Source organism: Triticum dicoccoides, chromosome 5A, assembly GCF_002162155.2.
Source record: "Triticum dicoccoides isolate Atlit2015 ecotype Zavitan chromosome 5A, WEW_v2.0, whole genome shotgun sequence".
NCBI lineage: Eukaryota > Viridiplantae > Streptophyta > Magnoliopsida > Poales > Poaceae > Triticum > Triticum dicoccoides.
Genome location: NC_041388.1, coordinates 671,025,175 through 671,045,381, shown reverse-complemented (window position 1 = coordinate 671,045,381; position 20,207 = coordinate 671,025,175).

Genomic DNA, 20,207 nt, shown 5'->3' with positions numbered 1-20,207 from the left:
CCGTCGCCCAGCTCCTCCCTCTCCCTACCTCTCCCGAGCGCCGCCGCCCAGCCCCTCCCTCTATCTCTCTACCTCTCCCGAGCCCGTCGCCATGGCGGAACGCTTCCCCGGAGACGAGGCGACCGCCAACGGCTTCGGCCGCCGTTCGCTCCGCGAACAGGAGTCCTGGCTCCTGTTCCAGGCGAACATCCTGGCGCCGCCGGACATGCGCGCCGGGCCGACGGGGTGGAAGCTCAGCGCCGGGGGAGTGCCCATTCCCCCGTTGCCCGACGCCGTGGCGAAGCCGAAGTACTTCGCCGAGGAAGTCAAGGTCGTGCGCGCCTCCCTCACCGACGCCCAACTCTCCCTCCCCCAGTACGCCGCCGACAACCACGCGGCTTGGGCGGCGTATTTCGAGCGCCGCCAGCAGCAGCGCTTGGCGTCCATCAACAGCGTGCCGGTGGTTGGTGGCCGGCAGAACAGCGAGGGGCGCCACCTGTGGTGGGGCGTCCCCGGCCGCACACTCGAGGGCGTGCTGACGTATCTCGAGGGCGGCAACGACCCGCCGTTGGCGTACCCGGCGAGGGCGGCCGCCCCGGCACATCACCGACGCGCCGGGCCATGGGCGCCAAGGAGGTTCGGGTCCTCCTCCTCTTCTTCCTCCTCCCGATCTTCATCGCACTCCTCCGGCACTCCGGCCCTGCTCGGCATCAAGGCCGAGCCCGCGGCGGAGACGCCGCTCGGCCGGCGCACTCGCACCGCCGGCATCGTCATCAACGAGGGCGGCCGGCGCGCCTACTCGTCGGCTCCTCCTCCGCGCTTCGTCAAGCCAAAGACGGAGCCGAGGCTCGCGCCGGTGAAGAAGGAGCTGGGGCTCGCGCCGGTGAAGAAGGAGCCGGCCGCGCCGGTGACGACGGAGCTCGACGACGACGACGCGGCCCTGAAATGGGCGCGCAGGGACTCCATAGCGATGGAGAAGGAGCGCCTGGAGAAGGCGAAGGAGCGCCAGTGCGCCGCCCTGTTTCGCTTCGCGGAGCATCGACGCGGCCGTGACGAAGGCGAAGTCGTCGTCATCTGCGACAACGACGACGACGACGACGATGCGCCGCCACCAGTCCGCCATGGCGATGCCGGGCAGGGGTCCAGCAGGGCCGCCCGCGTCAAGGAGGAGAAGGCCGACGACGACGATGGCGGCGACTTCAGCCAGTTTTTCCTTTAGATCAGTTTATGTATATGTGCTATGTAATGAAAATCCGCGGACTTCGCTGAGATGTGCCGAAATTTATCGTGTTTGGCCGAATTTTATCGTGTTTAAGCCGAACTTCGCCGAACTTCTTTTATTTTAAAACGTGCCTGGGGCGGCCCTGTGGCCGGCGGTTGGGGACCAACTCGCCTCCAGACCCAATTTTTGCGTTGGCTCACCCCCAGGCGGCGATTTTAGGTGCCCCCTGGGGGGGCAACGGCTGGAGATGCCCTTATCCTTCCCTGGAATTTCTTTTCCCCTTTTCTTCTACCTCCAGCCGCGACGGAGCTCTGCTTCTCCACGACCACAAGCCCCTTTTGTTGCGAGCGTAGGCGGCGAGCGTTGGTGGTGAGGCAAACGGGCGGGGGCGTATGCGCGTTGCGCGATACAGGGGTTGGGGGCGGCCGCCATGACCTCCAGCCTGGGTGGTGGCGGAACCACCATAAGATCTCACCGGCGATGACGTGCTCGAGCGCGAGAAGCCTTCCCATCATGCTGCAAGCTTCAAAGCCTAGCAGGCGATGCGCTGGAGCCGGCAAGGCGTCATTCTTCAACTCACAACCACCGTAGCTGAGCGAACTCGCCGGGATGCTGGAGACACGGTGATCGCGCACTGGAACCAGCCGACGTCGGAGCTGCAACCGTGGTAGGAAATTGCTGGAACCGGGCGCGGGCAAGCTGGAGTCACAGTCGCGGGATGCTGCAACGGTGCTCGACCGACCCAGCCCTGGGGAGCTGCTGAAAAGCTTCAACCTTGGTGAAATTTGTTGGAACCAACATCTCAATTTTGTACTTTTACAAATTTCTACACTTTTAATACCTACTATAATCTAAAAGGGCGTCAAGTCAACAATTAGGGTCAGTTATATTAGTGACGTGCATGTGTATTAACAACAATATCAATACATACATGATGGGTTAGTTATATTGATGGCCAAGAACGGGGAGATGCTGACCCGCCACCAGTGTGGCTATCCATCCATTCTGGGAGTACCGTCCAGCGTATTTCAAATCTCAAAGATATATAGTGCGCGTTCAACGTATCTTAAAGATAGATACAATCTGTCCGAATTAAAATGTTTATCAAGAGCATGCAAAGACTCTCTATATAGGTAGTATATATTGATTCACTATAAGAAAGGTAGGATGTTAATTACATGTACATATATGGTGAAATATAACCTGACGTTGATATTTGATAGAAATCAATTGCAGGACGTTGTTTGATAAAATATTAATTGCCCGGCAGATTTAATAGGATGACGTTGACTTGTTTATAACCGGTGACAGATAGATGCATATCATTTTCTTGGAGATACTATCGGCGGCGTCTCCCTTAGGTTTGATAAGAAATAAACTATCACGTCATCACCATGGGTGCCCGGCATTTGGTTCTCTATTTCCTCCTCCTAGTACTTGTGTTACACGTAAGTCCTACTGATGTCGCTGGTTCGTCTCCCTCTCTCTCTCTCTAACTTGTTTTTCACTTCTTTGCACGGCGTTATACGCATGAGACTGAAGCAATTAACATATGCACCCCGCGAAAAATCTAATGCATGTGTTGTTTTAGTATGGTTTTTGATGCAATTTTATTATTTTTTAATCATTTTGTGTCATGTTGTCTTTCCATTGTAATTAGCGAATCTAAGGTGCTCTTTAGCTGTATTTTTTAGAAAGAAAACCCTGGCTCAGTAAGTACAAATTACAAAAAAAAAACACAAACTCACTAAGATTTAGGAAATTTATACTGGATAGTGATAATTATTTCTATCATCCAGGCAGTGTACCTAACACACTATCTATCCATTCCATCCGTGAGGTTTATGAGGAAACCATCACATCACATACTACTACATGGACGCTAGGCATGCTACCTTGGGTGTGTCTGGTTGCCCGCATCCTCTCCAGTCAGATCCTGGGAAAGCAATCATGGTTTGTTTGGTTACCTGCGTGGCAGACTACTAAAGCAGCCAGAGCCTGGAACTGGAGTAATGGCCAAATCAATTGTTTCCAGCAAGTCAGGCATGACCGAGTGCAAGGACGGCACACGCTTGCACACGTCCCCTATCCATACCGCCACTCCCTCACACGCAACATTGTGATCATCGGCGGCGGGAAGATTTGCATAGTGACCACTAGCGACGACCTTCCGCTTGACAGTAAGCCCTTTCCCTGCCAGATTTAGGGTTTTGCAGGGTTTGATATGGCTTAATTTGGGTGTCGATTTAGGGTTAAATTTTGGGGAAGCTAAGTTAGATTAGGGGGTAGATCATTCTGATTGGGGGAAGAATAATTTAACTTGGACTGCGTAGAGCAATGATCTTCACTGATGTGCAGTCCATGTATTAGGGTGATCGTTGGTATGAGGGTTGGTTCTGCCCATTGTAGCTCTGATCCTTGTACTATCTCTCTCCTTCTATATGACAGGAAGCAGTGAAGATCATCACCCTTTACATGCACATTGTTATGATCCTACACATTGTACTTCAGTGGTGTGGTGAGCCTAATGTTCTTCATTGCATTGCCCTTCCGACAAATTAGTCATCGACAATGATGCTTCAGGCAGTTGTTTCAAGGGCAAGGCTATAGTATAAGGCAATAGTTCAAAGAGGAGGCAGGGGAGGTCGACGAATATCAGCTGCTTCCATGAGGACGTAGGGCCAACCCACTTCTGCAAGATGCTTTTAGCACCTGGGTTATATTTACTTCTATCTAATACATGATGCCTTTTGTGAGCACATGTGCACCATCCCACAGGAAATCGTTTTGGGGATGAACATTCGCTGCAACTAAAGGGTCAAACATCGAGATGTCAACGAGGGTGTGCCATGGATCAAGGGTGGGTTGGCTTTGTCATAGCTCACAAGTTGCAGATCAGTATGTCCTCACCATCAAGGTCCTGAGTGGGATAGTTTCAAGGTCATTGTGTTTGACCTTTCCGACATAGACGTGGTGGTTAAGTGCACCCATCATGACCCAACCCTTGCCATGGCTGTGTATCACTATGAGTAAAATACACCGGAGGTCCTAAATGTATTTCAAGTGTGTCAAGTAGGTCCTAAAAGTTTAAAATCGTTCACCGCGGGACCTAAGAGCAACTCTCGCAGACCCCGTGTCGGTGTCAAAACCGGCGGATCTCGGGTAGGGGGTCCCGAACTGTGCGTCTAGGCCGGATGGTAACAGGAGGCAAGGGACACGAAGTTTTACACAGGTTCGGGCCCTCTTGATGGAGATAAAACCCTACGTCCTGCTTGATTAATATTGATGATATGGGTAGTACAAGAGTAGATCTACCACGAGATCAGAGAGGCTAAACCCTAGAAGCTAGCCTATGGTATGATTGTTAATCTGTATGTTGTCCTACGGACTAAAACCCTCCGGTTTATATAGACACCGGAGAGGGTTAGGGTTACACAAAGTCGGTTACAATGGTAGGAGATCTGCATATCCGTATCGCCAAGCTTGCCTTCCACGCCAAGGAAAGTCCCTTCCGGACACGGGACGAAGTCTTCAATCTTGTATCTTCATAGTCCAGGAGTCTGGCTGAAGGTATAGTCCGGCCATCCTGACACCCCCTAATCCAGGACTCCCTCAGTAGCCCCCGAACCAGGCTTCAATGACGATGAGTCCGGCGCGCAGATTGTCTTCGGCATTGCAAGGTGGGTTCTCCTCCAAATTCCGTGTACCTGTTGAATAAAGTCCGGCTTCTTGTAAATGTTGCGCTCCTTGGCTTCTACGCCCAATAATGGCCGTCTCCCACATGTCAAACGAATATGAAAAGTCTGAGTGTTTTTACATCCACACCCCTAGCCGCGTAAATGAGCCGCCCATTTAAGGGGACGAGGATTTAGATCCAAACCACACCTTCTCCCCCTCGCGAGTGTTCATCAGAGCGCATCCGACAAAGGTCCATACCACCATGGTCAGCCGTCGCAACTCCTCCTTTTGCCCTTCCAGCCCTCAGCCTGGATATTGGGAGAGATGTTCCATCCCGCATAGCAAGCTAGTGACGCTCCAGACCAAGGGATTTCTCCCCCCGGCCTATATGGTCCCGGTTCGAGCCGGTCTTGCCATCTATAATGGCGGAGAGCAAGCGGAGAGTGCCCCTAGTCCCTCCAAAGGAGAGCGGGTATGCCTTGTCCCTTATTTAATAAGGGGGCTCGGATTTCCAATCCACCCGTTTCTCCGGGGGCTCCTGGAGTTCTATGGCCTCCAGCTACACAATCTCATGGCTGCCTCCATATTGCATATCGCGGGCTTCGTAGCCCTCTGTGAGCTGTTCTTGGGTGTTGAGGCTCATTTCGGGCTGTGGAAAGAGCTATTCTGCCTTGTGCCCCGTTCTCAGAAGGGGTCAATATATCAAGTGGGCGGAGCCGAAGTGTGGCGCATCGCCGGGACCGGATATCTATCCGGAACCCCGAAGAAGGCGTCCGAGGACTGACCTTCGGAATGGTTTTACATAGAGGACATCCCGCTGCCGGATCCTGTCTGGACCGGCCTCCCTGAGTTCGGCAGTGCTCCACTAAAGAAGCGCCTAAGTTGGCGTCCACGGAGCCCTCAGAGGGAAAGTGACAAGGACGTCCGTTACCTAATGGGCCGGATAAAATTGTTAGCTCATTCCGGACTGACCATGATCGGGGTCATGGCCGCATGCATTATGCGAGGGGTGCAGCCGCTACAGTATAGAGGCCACCCCATGTGGGACTTCAACGGGGAGGACGACGCCACCCGCTATGGCCGTAAGGGGCCGGATTCGGCTGCGGCTCTAACAAAGACCTTGTCCGCTTTGTACAAGAGAGAAGAGGAGGAATTTCTCCGCGTCGACCCAAAGGGTGGATTTTCTATGTACAATCCCCCAAGCTGGGTAAGTGGCCACATTTACCTGCCCATTCGTTTTATATTCCCATTGTTAAATATTCAGTCTAACGACTTCAACGCAGGAACTACACCAGGCTGTTAAAGAAATAAACAGCCCTCCTCCACAACCCGAGGACCCAAGACGGTCCCTCGACCCGGCCTCTCAAGAGGACCCGGACTTATCTGTGGAGCTGATTGATGGAGTGTTCCATCAATTGAGCAAGGACAACGCCTTGGTGGCCATTACGGCCGATTACCCAGGGCTAATCCCGGCCTCCCAGGTAACTGAGATTGAAGTCCCAGTACCCCGAATAGGGGTCCGCCCTCTCGTGTTTTTAGTTTCCTGATTACAACCGAACTTTGCAGGGGAGGTTTTTGAGACGGGAGGCCGAACCTGCGGCGACAAGCCAACGAGGGACCGCAGGGCCCCGTGGGCAGAAAAGAGGTGCAGTCCGGACCAAGGCGTCAGCGCAAAGGTATGGCGCGCCCCCTTATCCCATGTGTTATACCTTCAAGGTATATTAACACTCGTGCTTTCTTCAGGACAAAGAGACCTCGCCGGACTATATCCGGAGAGGCTGCCAATCGCGCCTCCACCTGCCAGGCTCCAAAGCCTGGTCCGGAGGCGGAGGCAAACACAAGGCGCGCACCGGACGCTTGTTTCTCCCGAGAAGCATTAGACGCCTTCAATTCGGGAGATGCATACCTCCGTGCCGCTCAAAATGATCTAGCCAGAGCCACGGAATAATATATAAAAGACATACGGGTAAGAAATTTTTGGTAAATATATATATATACCAGTAGCCCCGAGACTTGAAACAGTTAGAATAATTGATTTAAGGATCATTTGCTATGCATGTTCTTATAGAAAAGAATTCCCTACTGCCCAAGGAGCTGGAAGAGTGCAAAGCCCAACTTGAGGCCGCACTAGCCGCGGCAGGGGAGCCCAAGGAGACCCCCTCTGGTGATATACACTTTGAAAGATAAGTATTTTGCGAAGCACGACATGGGTGCGAATCTGACAAATGAAATTGCAGATGGTGCCGGATTGAATCCAGAAAGGAAACACCTCCTACGACAGCTGAAGGCTGGTGAGAAGGTGCTGACAAAGGTGAGGCGGGAGAAGAACGATCTCCAAGATGCCAACACCAAGTTGGGCGTCGAACTGAAAGATGTTCGTGCCCAGCTGTCAGACTCCGTTAAGGAGAATCAGCGGCTTCGGCGCGGCATATTTAGTAAGTGCTTGAACGAACCTTTTGAAAAAAGGTTCGGCGGGGAAGTCGACTAACAGAGTAATGTCTGTAGGTGTGCTAATAGGTCGTCCTACAGAGGAGATGCCCGGTTCTATGGGTGACCTTCTTCCCGAGCTCTCGCAACTGCTCGAGCGAGTTCGGCAGGCGATGCAAGGCGTCGCCCAGGCCCTATGGCCATCCATCTCCATGCCCGAAGGTCTTGGAGAGCTTGCGGAGAAGCTAAAGTGAGCACGTCGGCGCTTCCGATTGTGGAAGATATCGGCCTGCCGTCAAGGCGCTAGGGAGGCCTGGGCCATGGTGAAGACGCGGTACACAATGGCTGACCCCAACCACATGGCCGAGGTCAGCCCTGTGGGGCCCGATGCGAAGGAGATCCCTGTAAGCTTAGTATACGGCCAAGTAGAATTGGCCGCAAAGTATTCCCAGCAGGACTGTAAATTAGACAGCCTGTTAGATGGTATTGAAGAGGAATACAATCAGTCAGAATGACTATGTAATTTAATTGACATTTATAATTCCTTCTAGCCGGATTGTAGATCGTTTGTCATGGCCGACCTTTTCGCTTCAGCCTCGGGACCCGACGGTCCGGAGTGTGTCCGAATTCCCGTGCGGCTATATAAGAACCGGGGAATGAGTGGAGACCAGGCGTAGGGGTCATTAGTGCGTGAACAGACAAGTGCCCGACTAGTTATGTTATATTACATGGTTAGTAAGAAACATCTTCCAGGGAGAATAGTTCCGTTAGGGGTTCCTTTCCCTGGGAGGCATGCCCTAAAGTGCATGCCCATTCTGCGAGAAAGACGCAGGAAAAAGCATCTGGGGGCGCATAAATAAGTGAAAAGATCATCTTTTAGGTCACCGACCGAATATTCCCTTAAGAACGCTAGCTTTCGGCTTCACCCAGTCTGAGGTACACATCCGGCTGATCCGGCAGTAACAATCGCAGAGGTGCTCCCTTTACCGCCTAGCCGAATAATCGGGAACGTAGGGGTAAGCACAAGAGCCAGACAACCCAGCTTGGCCAAAACTTAAGTCATATCGATGCATATAATGGTGAAATAAATGGTACGTGCGGAAGTGTAACACATGTGCTGGGCATGAAGCCCGTATAAATAAGCTTCTGGTAAAAGAAGCCCCCAAGTTTAATGAGTGCGAATAGCACGTCATTTGATGAGCCTTTAGAGGCTATAAGAGAAAGGAAGGGGTGAAGGAGAGAAATGTAAGACAAACAGTATATATAAAAAATGGACAGAAGAAGGAGACGAACATAGAGTCCGGTGCTAGGCATAGAATCTTCGGAGACGGGTTGCGTTCCATGGGTTCGTCTCGAGTCGGTTATCCGATGCATCTCGCAGGCGGTATGCTCCACCAGTCAGGACTTGGTCAATTATGAAGGGACCTTCCCACTTGGGCTTGAGTTTGTCCTTTTTCTTGTCCGGCAGGCGTAGAACTAATTCGCCAACGTTGTAATTTTTGGCCCGTACTTCTCTGCTTTGGTATCTTCGAGCCTGCTGTTGATAGAATGCGGAACGGGCTTTTGCCACGTTGCACTCCTCCTCCAATGCGTCCAAACTGTCCTGTCGGTCGAGCTCGGCTTCTCTTTCTTCGTACATGCGCACTCGAGGTGAGTCATGAATTATGTCGCAAGGCAAAACTGCCTCTGCGCCGTACACCATAAAGAATGGTGTGTATCTGGTGGTGCGATTCGGCATGTTCCGCAGCCCCCAGAGTACGGAGTCGAGCTCCTCTACCCAGTGCGTGGTAGATTCCTTGAGGGACCACACTAATCTAGGTTTGATGCCGCTCATGATAAGACCATTTGCACGTTCGACCTGGCTGTTAGTTTGTGGGTGATAGACGGAAGCATAATCGAGCTTGATGCCCATGTTTTTGCACCAGAGTTTTACCTCGTCAGCCATAAAGTTCGTGTCGTTATCAGTGATGATGCTGTGGGGGACTCCGTAACGGTGTACAACCCCGGATATAAAGTCTATCACCGGTCCGGATTCGACCGTCTTAACAGGTTTGGCTTCTATCCATTTGGTGAACTTATCCACCATGACCAGTAAGTATTTTTGCTTGTGGGTTCCGCCTTTAAGGGGTCCAACCATGTCAAGCCCCCAAACCGCGAAGGGCCAAGTAATGGGGATAGTTTGGAGGGCGGTGGGTGGCATATGGCTTTGGTTTGCAAAGAGCTGGCAACCGGTGCATCGTTGGACTAAGTCCTGGGCGTCTGCCCGGGCCGTCGACCAATAAAAGCCTGTACAGAAGGCCTTGCTTACAAGGGACCGAGCTGCAGCGTGATGACCGCCGAGTCCGGCATGAATTTCAGCCAGGAGGTTCCGCCCTTCCTCTTCGGAGATGCACCTTTGAAGGACTCCGGTAGTGCTTTTCTTATAAAGCTCTCCCTCGTGGACTCTGTAGGCTTTGGATCGCCGCACTATGTAGCGTGCCTCATTTTGGTCCTCGGGGAGTTCCTGCCTAGTAAGGTAGGCGATGAATGGTTCTATCCACGGGGCGATGACGGCCATTCTTACGTGGGCTGAAGGTGTTATTTCATTGGCAGAGCCTCCGATTGTGTCAGAATGTTAGGTGTCGGGCAGTGCGGTTGGGTCCGGGCTGTTATTGTTCGGCTCCCCTTCCCATACTACAGATGGCTTGAACAGCCTTTCCAAGAAGATGTTGGGAGGGACTATATCGCGTTTTGCGCCGATGCGTGCCAGGACATCTGCCGCCTGATTATTTTCCCGGGCTATATGGTGAAATTCAAGCCCTTCGAACCGAGCTGACATTTTTAGGACGACGTTGCGGTAAGCTGCCATTTTTGGATCCTTGGCATCAAAGTCTCCATTTATTTGGGATATTGCGAGGTTCGAGTCCCCGCGCACTTCTAGGCGTTGAATGTCCATGGATACTGCCATCCGGAGACCATGTAAAAGGGCCTCATATTCGGCTGCATTGTTGGAGTCTTTGTACATAATCTGGAGTACGTATTGAACTGTGTCTCCTGTGGGGGACGTCAAAACGACGCCAGCCCCTAGTCCGGCAAACATCTTGGAGCCGTCGAAATGCATGATCCAATTTGAATATGTGCCGTACTCTTTAGGGAGTTCGGCCTCCGTCCATTCTGCGACAAAGTCGGCCAAAACTTGCGACTTGATGGCTCGCCGTGGCTTATAAGTTATGTCGAACGGGAAGAGCTCAATGGCCCATTTTGCAATCCGGCCCGTTGCGTCACGGTTGTTTATAATATCGTTAAGTGGTACTTCCGAGGCTACTATTATTGAACACTCTTGAAAGTAGTGTCGTAGCTTCCGGGATGCCATGAATACCGTGTAAGCAATCTTTTGATAATGCGGGTACCATGATTTGCACGGAGTGAGGACAGTGGACACATAATAGACCGGCTTTTGAAGGGGGATTTGTGTCCGTCCGTTCCTCGTTTGACGACGAGCACTGCGCTTACCACCTGATGTGTTGCTGCAATGTACAATAGCATTGGTTCGCCAATGTTTGGCGCGGCCAGGACTGGGTTTGTTGCCAATATGGCTTTTATTTCGTGGAGTCCGGCCGTGGCTGCATCCATCCATTCGAAGTGTTCGGTGCGCCGAAGGAGGCGGTAAAGGGGTAGGGCCTTTTCTCCCAAGCGGGAGATAAAGCGGCTTAGAGCCGCCACGCATCCGGTTAACTTTTTTATTTGTTTGAGGTTCTTTGGGATATCCAATTGTGACAGAGCTCGGATCTTGGCTAGATTTGCTTCAATTCCTCTACCGGATACAATGAAGCCCAAGAGCTTTCCGGCTGGGACGCCGAAAACGCATTTTTCCGGGTTGAGCTTGATGTCGTATGTTCAGAGGTTATCAAATGTGAGCCTCAAGTCGTCTACTAGAGATTCGACATGTCTTGTTTTGACGACCACATCATCTACATATGCCCCCACCGTTTTGTCGATCTGGTTTGCCAGACATGTCTAAATCATGCACTGATATGTTGCGCCGGCGTTTTTGAGCCCGGAGGGCATTGTGTTGAAGCAGAATGGGCCGTATGGTGTGATAAATGCCGCTGCGGCTTGGTTTGATTCTGCCATCTTGATTTGATGGTAGCCGGAATATGCATCGATGAAACACAATGAATCGTGTCCTGTGGTAGCGTCGATAATTTGATCGATGCGGGGGAGGGGGAAGGGATCCTTTGGGCAAGCCTTGTTAAGGTCTTTAAAATCAACGCACAGGCGCCAGGATTTGTCCTTCTTTGGTACCATAACCAGATTTGCTAGCCAGTCCAGATGTTTTATATCTCTGATGAATCCGGCCTCCAATAGCTTTGCTAGCTCCTCTCCCATGTCCTGTCTCTTAGGTTCAGAAAAACGCCGAAGAGCTTGCTTGACAGGTTTGAATTCTTTTAGGATATTTAAGCTGTGCTCGGCCAACCTGCATGGGATTCCTGACATGTCTGAAGGGTGCCAGGCGAAAATGTCCCAGTTCTCTCGTAGGAACTCTTGCAGTGCGGCATCTACATCCGGGTTTAACTATGCCCCGATGGAATCTATTTTATTGGGGTCCGTTGGATGGACCTGGAATTTGACTATTTCGTCCGCCGGTTTAAAGGAGGTGGACTTGGATCTTTTGTCGAGTACCACATCGTCTCTATTCACCGTGGAGCGCAGCGCAGTCAGTTCCTCAGCCGCTAGGGCTTCGGATAGTGCCTCGAGGGCCAGTGCGGCTGTCTTGTTTTCGGCGCGGAGTGCTATGTCCGGATCACTAGCGAGAGTGATGATCCCGTTGGGCCCGGTTATCTTGAGCTTCATGTACCCGTAATGGGGTATTGCTTGGAAGATTGTAAACGCTTCCCGCCCTAGCAGAGCGTGATAACCGCTGCTGAACGGAGCCACATGGAATGTGACCTCTTCGGACCTGTAATTATCTGGCGTGCCGAACACCACATCTAGTGTGATTTTTCCTGTACAGCGCGCTTCCCGACTGGGGATTATTCCTCTAAAGGTTGTGCTGCTTCGCTCAATGCGGTTCCAGTCTATTTCCATTTTTTGAAGGGTTTCCTCATAAATGAGGTTCAATCCGCTGCCGCCGTCCATGAGTACCTTGGTAAGATGAAAGCCGTCCACTATTGGACTGAGGACCAATGCAGCTGGTACTCGGGCTGTTCGGAATTTAGGTTCATCACTGGCGTTAAAGGTAATAGCCGTGTCACTCCATGGGTTTATTGTTGCCACTTGGTAGATTTCGGCATGGCTGCGGAGTGTCCTTTTTCGCATGTTATTTGATGCGAAAGTCTCGAAGACTGTTAATACCGTATTGGTGTCTCTAGGGTGGCTTTCTGTGGCCTCCAGAATTAGGAGATCTTCGCCAATTTTGGCCACTTGCCGGAGTATCCAACATGCTCTAAGGCTGTGAGTTGGTGTTGCGTCCTCTGTACTGTGAATTTTACAGGGTTCATTAAGCCATCCTTCCAATACGGTTCCATGCCCTGTAGAGGGTTTTTGCTTTTTGGTGTTTGACCCGGGTGTCTGGCGATGGTGCACCCTTTTATTTCGGACTGGGTTTGTATTCAGGGCCGGATCGTCCCAAAATTTATTTCGGTTTTCCAGGCGCTTTCCATCGCACAGTACTTTCGTACTATGGACGCCAAGTCAGTGAAGCATGTAATATCACGACGACTTATGGCGTTGAGGATTCCCTTGTCCTTGCAATTATTGCAGAAGAATGAAATTGCGTCTTCCTCGCGGCAGTCCTTTATCCTGTTCATAACCAGGAGGAATTTGGCCCAGTAATGATGTATTGTTTCTTCGGGCTCTTGCCTAATTTGGGATAGATCACTTATGTTCGGGTGGGTGGGTGGAATTAAATCCGAAGCCTCACCCCATCTGAGGCCCAGAGGCCGAGGAATTTCCGAACTCGAGAATTTGGATTCCTGGATGTTGTCCAATGAATCCAGTCCGTCGCCTGACTCTAGGTTCAGGTCTTGAGTGATATCCTCCCCTCCGCAGGTATCCGGCTTGGAGGGATCGGGAATACGGACGTAGCTAGTCCTTAAGATAGATGAGGGGTCGCCACACTGTCCCTCTACCATGGCAACGTGATGGGTGACTTGGGGAGAGTTAATCTCTCTCAGATCGGGCTTAGGCCCAATCTGGTCGTAATCCGTAGCGACTCCCAGGGCGGCGATGCGATCCAAGAGCTCGTTTATGGAGGAGAGCTCCATTGGATCTAACTGCTCGGCGAGTTCCGAGCTGACGTGAAGATTGTTTTCGATGGATCAAGAGGTCATCGTCGGCGCAGAAGCCGAACAGGCGGTCATAAGAAAACCACCTAGCCGGAGGGTTTGGCCGACAGCCAAAGCTCCCTTAGCAACAGTGCCATCTTTAAAGACGGGGCAAGGCATCCTTCCTGATGGCGACGACACAGAGGAACTCTCAATGAAAGCACCAATGTCGGTGTCAAAACCGGCGGATCTCGGGTAGGGGGTCCCGAACTGTGCGTCTAGGCCGGATGGTAACAGGAGGCAAGGGACACAAAGTTTTACCCAGGTTCGGGCCCTCTTGATGGAGGTAAAACCCTACATCCTGCTTGATTAATATTGATGATATGGGTAGTACAAGAGTAGATCTACCACGAGATCAGAGAGGCTAAACCCTAGAAGCTAGCCTATGGTATGATTGTTAATCTGTATGTTGTCCTACAGACTAAAACCCTCCGGTTTATATAAACACCGGAGAGGGTTAGGGTTACACAAAGTCGGTTACAATGGTAGGAGATCTGCATATCCGTATCGCCAAGCTTGCCTTCCACGCCAAGGAAAGTCCCTTCCGGACACGGGACGAAGTCTTCAATCTTGTATCTTCATAGTCTAAGAGTCCGGCTGAAGGTATAGTCTGGCCATCCGGACACCCCCTAATCCAGGACTCCCTCACCCCGCATCCCACCGGCCCGCAAAACGTGCTTGCGGTTCGTGGAAAAACGCCTTTGCGGGCCGGCGCGGACGGCCCCAGTTGCAGACCCCACATAACAGACCCGTAAAAATGGATATTCGTGGAATATGCTCTTTTACAGGTCGGCTTTGCGGGGTCTGATCTGCCGCAGCTCCTCCTGGCCCGGAAAACCTAAATTTGCACCTTAATTTGATCCAACATAATGCATTTCTTTGCTTTTTCAATAACATTGGATACATAAGACATCACCAAATCTTTGCTAGAATAGCAAGACCAAAGAAAACAAGAACCACAAGTATGCATTTTAGAAGATTTCCAACTTCCATAACTGCTCCCACTAGTTGGATTAATATCTTCTCCATGCATTCATTGTTTATCTGTGGATTCTTGATTTTGCATTCTTCTTTCTTCATCTTTGGTTCGAAAGAAGTAGATGTTGCTTCCCCTCTAGTTGCACATGCAGCCGCATCATTGCCTTCGATTCTTCTAAGGAGTGTGTCAACGTCTATTAAGTTTCTTCCTATCAATAAATCAATGTATTCGCCTTCCCAAAACCAAAATGAGCATCCATCTTCCTACACACATGAATGAGCATGTTCGAAATGAGCTACCGCAATTGAACCAAAGAATGAGCTATCAAAATGAGCTACTGCAAGTGCACATACCCCATCGTTTTCGCATTTGAAGAACACCCAACCGGGGTGCTTCGGCATGCCTGAAGTTAGCCGCAGCTTTGTCCGTGTGCAGTCATCGCACTGTATGAGCGGCATCGGCGAGCCACAGAGCCGTTACGCGAGCGCCGAGCCCGGTGGACGGCCGGACGAATCCATGACCGCAAATCATCGGCGGAGTCGAGGGGACGAACTCGTACCTGCATGCGGCAATGCGCCCTTTCCGGGGCTGCGGGAGATGCTCCCTTACCACTCCATCGCTCGGCGCAGCCATCGGCGGCCGGAAAAGCCAAATCCGGCGGCCCGCGATGAAGGTCCACAGATCCGCAAATCCGGCGGCCCGCCGATACAGGGGGTGGGAGAGGGGAGGCCTCGTGCGTGTGGCGGCCTTTCGGCGAGCTCCTGCCGGCTGCTTTCGTCGGAATCTTGGGCGGGGGCCCGGCGGCAGCGTGCTACCTCTTGAGCACTGCGTTGGTTTTCCCTTGAAGAGGAAAGGGTGATGCAGTAGAGCAGCGTAAGTATTTCCCTCAGTTTTTGAGAACCAAGGTATCAATCCAGTAGGAGGCCACGCACGAGTCCCTCGCAACTACACAAACAAATAAACTCCTCGCAACCAACGCGATAAAGGGGTTGTCAATCCCTTCACGGTCACCTACGAGAGTGAGATCTGATAGATATGATAAGATAATATTTTTGGTATTTTTATGATAATGAGAAATAAATATGCAAGTAAAATAAATGGCAAAGGAAATAACTAAGTATTGGAAGATTAATTTGATGGAAAATAGACCCGGGGGCCATAGGTTTCACTAGAGGCTTCTCTCGAGAGCATAAGTATTACGGTGGGTGAACAAATTACTGTTGAGCAATTGACAGAATTGAGCATAGTTATGAGAATATCTAGGTATGATCATGTATATAGGCATCACGTCCAAAACAAGTAGACCGACTCCTGCCTGCATCTACTACTATTACTCCACACATCGACCGCTATCCAGCATGCATCTAGAGTATTAAATTCAAGAGAACAGAGTAACGCTTTAAGCAAGATGACATGATGTAGAGGGATAAACTCATGCAATATGATATAAACCCCATCTTGTTATCCTTGATGTCAACAATACAATATGTGCCTTGCTGCCCCTACTGTCACTGGGAAAGGACACCGCAAGATTGAACCCAAAGCTAAGAACTTCTCCCATTGCAAGAAAGATCAATCTAGTAGGCCAAACCAAACTGATAATTCGAAGAGACTTGCAAAGATAACCAATCATACATAAAAGAATTCAGAGAAGATTCAAATATTGTTCCTGGATAAACTTGATCATAAACCCACAATCCATCGATCTCAACAAACAAACTGCAAAAGAAGATTACATCGAATAGATCTCCACAAGAGAGGGGGAGAACTTTGTATTGAGATCCAAAAAGAGAGAAGAAGCCATCTAGCTAATAACTATGGACCTGTAGGTCTGAAGTAAACTACTCACACTTCATCGGAGAGGCTATGGTGTTGATGTATAAGCCCTCCATGATCAATACCCCCTCCGGCGGAGCTCCGGAAAAGGCCCCAAGATGGGATCTCGTGGATACAGAAAGTTACGGCGGTGGAATTAGGGTTTTGGCTCCGTATCTGGTAGTTTGGGGGGGGGGTATGTAGGTATATATAGGAGGAAGGAGTACGTCGGTGGAGCAACATGGGCCCCACGAGGGCGCCTGGGGGGGGGGTAGGTGCGCCCCCTACCTCGTGCCTTCCTGGTTGATTGCTTGATGTAGGGTCCAAGTCCTCTGGATCATGTTCGTTCCAAAAATCACGTTCCCGAAGGTTTCATTCCGTTTGGACTCCGTTTGATATTCTTTTTCTGCGAAACCCTAAAATAGGCAAAAAAAAAGCAATTCTGGGTTGGGCCTCCGGTTAATAGGTTAGTCCCAAAAATAATATAAAAGTGTATAATAAACCCAATAATGTCCAAAACAGGATATAGTATAGCATGGAACAATAAAAAATTATAGATACGTTGGAGACGTATCAAGCATCCCCAAGCTTAATTCCTGCTCGTCCTCGAGTAGGTAAATGATAAAAACAGAATTTTTGATGTGGAATGCTACTTGGCATAATTTCAATGTAATTCTCTTGATTTTGGTATGAATATTCAGATCCGAAAGATTCAAGACTAAATTTTAATATTAACATAGAAATAATAATACTTCAAGCATACTAACTAAGCAATTATGTCTCTTCAAAATAACATGGCCAAACTACAAAATCATATAGTCTGGCTATGCTCCATCTTCACCACACAAAGTATTCAAATCATGCACAACCCCGATGACAAGCCAAGCAATTGTTTCATACTTTTGGTGTTCTCAAACTTTTTCAATCTTCACGCAATACATGAGCGTGAGCCATGGACATAGCACTACAGGTGGAATAGAATGGTGGTTGTGGAGAAGACAAAAAGGGAGAAGATAGTCTCACATCAACTAGGCGTATTAACGGGCTATGGAGATGCCCATCAATAGATATCAATGTGAGTGAGTAGGGATTGGCATGCAACGGATGCACTAGAGCTATAAGTATATGAAAGCTCAACAAAATAAACTAAGTGGGTGTGCATCCAACTTGCTTGCTCATGAAGACCTAGGGCATTTGAGGAAGCCCATCGTTGGAATATACAAGCCAAGTTCTATAATGAAAAATTCCCACTAGTATATGAAAGTGATAGCATAAGAGACTCTCTATCATGAAGATCGTGGTGCTACTTTGAAGCACAAGTGTGGAAAAAAGGATAGTAGTATTGCCCCTTTTTACTTATATTTTTTGGGCCTTCTTTTTTTTATTTGGCCTTTCTCTTTTTTGGGGGACAATACTCTATGAATGATGATCATCACACTTCTATTTGTTTACAACTCAATGATTACAACTCGATACTAGAACAAAGTATGACTCTATATGAATGCCTCTGGCGGTGTACCAGGATAGCAATGATGCATGAGTGACTTATATGAAACAATTATGAAGGGTGGCTTTGCCACAACTAAAATGTCAACTACATGATCATGCGAAGCAATATGACAATGATGGAGCGTGTCATAGTAAACGAAGCGGTGGAAAGTTGCATGGCAATATATCTCGGAATGGCTATGGAAATGCCACGATAGGTAGGTATGGTGGCTGTTTTGAGGAAGGTATATGGTGGGTGTATGATACCGGCGAAAGGTGCGCGGTATTAGAGAGGCTAGCAATGGTGGAAGGGTGAGAGTGCGTATAATCCATGGACTCAACATTAGTCATAAAGAACTCACATACTTGCAAAAATCTATTAGTTATCGAAGCAAAGTATTACGCACATGCTCCTAGGGGGATAGATTGGTAGGAAAAGACCATCGCTCGTCCCCGACCTCCACTCATAAGGAGGACAATCAATAAATACATCGTGCTCCGACTTCTTAACATAATGGTTCACCATACGTGCATGCTACGAGAATCACAAACTTCAACACAAGCATTTCTCAAATTCACAACTACTCAACTAGCACGACTCTAATATCACCATCTCCATATTTCAAAAACAATTATCAAGTTTCAAACTTCTCATAGTATTCAACACACTCATAAGAAAATTTTATTATTAATCTTGAATGCCTAACATAATTTAAGAAAATTACCATAAGTGAAGCATGAGAGAACATTGGTTTCTATAAAACAAATCTACCAATGATACGTCCATTTTGCATCATGCTTTTATATCGATATTTATTGCATTGTGGGATGTTATTACACATTATGTCACAATACGTATGCCTATTCTCTCTTATTTTACAAGGTTTACATAAAGAGGGAGAATGCCGGCAGCTGGGATTCTGGGCTGGAAAAGGAGCAAATATTAGAGACCTATTCTGCACAGCTCCAAAAGTCCTGAAACTTCACGGAAGTCATTTTCAGAATATATAAAAAATACCGAGCACAAGAAGTTCACCAGGGGGGCCACACCCTGCCCACGAGGGTGGGGGGCGCGCCATGCTACCTCTTGAGCACTGCGTTGGATTTCCTTGAAGAGGAAAGGATGATGCATCAAAGTAGCGTAAGTATTTCCCTCAGTTTTTGAGAACCAAGGTATCAATCCTGTAGGAGGCTATGCGAGAGTCCCTCGTACCTGCACAAAACAAATAACTCCTCGCAACCAACGCGATAAGGGGTTGTCAATCCCTTCACGGTCACTTACGAGAGTGAGATCTGATAGATATGATAGAATAATATTTTTGGTATTTTTGTGATAAAGATGCAAAGTAAAATAAAAGCAAATTAAAAAGCAAAGGAAATAACTAAGTATTGGAATATTAATATGATGAAGATAGACCCGGGGGCCATAGGTTTCACTAGTGGCTTCTCTCAAGAGCATAAGTATTTTACGGTGGGTGAACGAATTACTGTTGAGCAATTGACAGAATTGAGCATAGTTATGAGAATATCTAGGTATGATCATGTATATAGGCATCACGTCCGAGACAAGTAGATCGACTGCTGCCTGCATCTACTACTACTCCACTCATCGACCGCTATCCAGCATGCATCTAGAGTATTAAGTTATGATAACAGAGTAACGCCTTAAGCAAGATGACATGATGTAGAGGGATAAATTCATGCAATATGATAAAAACCCCATCTTGTTATCCTCGATGGCAACAATACAATACGTGCCTTGCTGCCCCTACTGTCACTGGGAAAGGACACCGCAAGATTGAACCCAAAGCTAAGCACTTCTCCCATTGCAAGAAAGATCAATCTAGTAGGCCAAATCAAACTGATAATTCGAAGAGACTTGCAAAGATAACCAATCATACATAAAAGAATTTAGAGAAGATTCAAATATTGTTCATAGATAATCTTGATCATAAACCCACAATTCATCGATCTCAACAAACACATCGCAAAAAGAAGATTACATCGAATAGATCTCCACAAGAGAGAGGGAGAACATTGTATTGAGATCCAAAAAGAGAGAAGAAGCCATCTAGCTAATAACTATGGACCCGAAGGTCTGAGGTAAACTACTCACACTTCATCGGAGAGGCTATGGTGTTGATGTAGAAGCCCTCCGTGAGGGATGCCCCCTCCGGCGGAGGTCCCAAACAGGCCCCAAGATGGGATCTCGTGGATACAGAAGGTTGCGGCGGTGGAATTAGGTTTTTTTGGCTCCGTCTCTGATCGTTTGGGGGCGCGTAGGTATATATAGGAGGAAGGAGTACGTCGGTGG